Raw genomic sequence first — 2,405 nt, 5'->3', positions numbered from 1 at the left:
AATTCAATATATAAACCCTTATCAAGAATTATCAAGGAATGAAAAAAAGTACAAATATATAATATTTACACCACAAAAAGGCAATGTGACCTGACACATATTAAAATTTAAAAAAAAAATCTTAGGAAAAGTCTGTGAAAAGTTTTATGCCAATACATTCCAGAACTTGGATGAAATAAATAATCTTGTAGTAAATGTAAATGAGGAAATTCACACAAAAAGTAGAATCCATGTAAATCAATAAAAATTAAATAAGTGAATCCCTAACCAAAATCTAGCTCCATAAAAGACACCATACCTATATGGTCTTACAGTTAAATTCTATGAAACTTTCTAGAAAAAGATATTTCTAATATTTTTATTAAGAATATATATTCATATATCTATTTATTTATATATATATAGACATTCTTTTCAGAGAATAGAAAAAGGGCAAAAAGTATTCAAGTCATTTTATGAGATTACTATTTCTTTGGGAAAAAATCTGAACAGCTATAGGGCAAGAAAATAAAAATTATAGACCAATTTCATTTGTAAACTGAAATAGTAAGATCTTAATTTACATACTCAAAAATCAAATTCAACATTGTGTAAAAATCAATAGCATATCTCAACCAAATGGTACGTACAAAAAATGTGAAATTTTCAACATCAATAGATTAAAGAGGATGAGGGATCACTTCCGTAGATGCAGAAAAAGGAACTGATAAATTCACCATTCACCAGGTGAAAAACCATTAGCAAATTAGAAACGGAAGAAAACTTCATTAACCTGAAACAATTATATTGCTCTTTTCCTCTGTTGCTTTCTGAGGATCTGCCACCATCATGAATGACACAGTAACTATCTGGACCAGGAAATTCATGACCAACTGACTACTTCAGAGAAAGCAAATGGTCATTGACATTCTTCACCCAGGAAGGTTACAGTACCTAAGACAGAAATTCAGGAAAAACTAGCCAAAATGTGCAAGACCACACTGGATGTCATCATTGTATTTGGACTCAGAACCCATTTTGGTGATGGCAAGACTACTGGCTTTGGCATGATTTATGATTCCTTCAATTATGCAAAGAAAAATGAATCCAAACATAGACTTTCAAGACATGGTCTGTACGAGAAGAAAAAGACTTTGAAAACAGCAAAAGAACAGAGTGAAGAAAAGGGAACTGCAAAGGCCAATGTTGGAGCTGGCAAAAAGTAAGCTGGAGATTGGATAACAACAGAAGGAGTAAAGATTCTGCAATGACTTCATCTTCAGCGATTGTGAGAAAAAGGATTAATAAATTGTAAAAAACTTTAAAAATTTATATCAAAAAATTTTGGTAGCAAGCTTACCATTGGTGAAACTGTACACGCATTCTCAGTAAGATCAAGAGTAAGACAAAATGCTATCATTTTTTTTTCATAACGGAGGTTCTAATCAATGCAATAAGGAGAGCAAATAAGGTTTAATATTGGAACAGTAATGTGTCCACTTATTTTTTTCAAATGTTACAATTATCTATATAGAAAATACAAAGAATCCATCAGAACTATGAGTTTAGCAATTTCCCAAAGACAAGAACAGCATTAAAAAATTCCTATACATCAACAATTGCTAATCAGAATATATGATGTGCAAAAAAAAAAAAAAAAATACTATTTAAGGTAACATAAAATTCATAAGATATCCAAGACTAAATCTGACAATGTGCAAAACCTAAACAGAGAAATTTATAAAATAATATTGAAGGATGTGAAAGAAGAATAAGTAATGTTTACCTAATATTTTAATGTTATTTCTTTCCAATTTTTCATTGAATGCAATCACAATAAACGTTTTTCTGCCTGAAAGTTGACAAACTGCTCCTAATTGACAGGGAAGAAAAAAGGGCCAAGAACAGAAGAAATGATTCTGGAGATAACTGAAGTCAGAAATGTTTCCCTCCTAGTTATTAAGACATTTAAAACTGTAAAAATTAAGATTGTTGTTGCAAGAATAGTTATAAAAATCCAATGAGAAGAAACCAGAATTAGAATTATACACATATATGGGTTTATAGATATAAACTGATATATAGATATAATGGCATAAATGGAATTTCAAGTAAGTGGAAAGATTATCTAATCATTATTTGGTGCCTGGACAATTGATTGTTTATGTTGAAAAACAAATAAATAGTACAATTATCTCAATGTGTAACAAAAGTATTTTTCAGGTGGAGTAAAGACCCCAATGTTAATATTAGACTATAACTTTTTTGAAGAAAATATAGGTGAATATCTTTGTGACATCAAATTCTGAAGAGTGGTTACCTCTGAGATAGATGGATGTATATAGATTATTTCAAGTAAGTTAATGCTCTTTTCTTCCTCAAACAGGTTTTAAACTGATAGAGTATCTAACATAAAATTTCAGATC

At 29.7% G+C, this 2,405-nt stretch overlaps 1 pseudogene; it reads left to right on the top strand.

Moving 5' to 3' along the window:
* Positions 1–828: 828 nt before the first annotated feature.
* LOC103590983 lies at positions 829–1,205 on the top strand (annotated as a pseudogene).
* The last annotated feature ends 1,200 nt before the right edge of the window (positions 1,206–2,405 follow it).

Source organism: Galeopterus variegatus, unplaced genomic scaffold (genome assembly GCF_000696425.1).
Source record: "Galeopterus variegatus unplaced genomic scaffold, G_variegatus-3.0.2 Scaffold907, whole genome shotgun sequence".
Classification (NCBI taxonomy): domain Eukaryota; kingdom Metazoa; phylum Chordata; class Mammalia; order Dermoptera; family Cynocephalidae; genus Galeopterus; species Galeopterus variegatus.
This window is presented reverse-complemented; position numbering and strand designations above follow the sequence as displayed.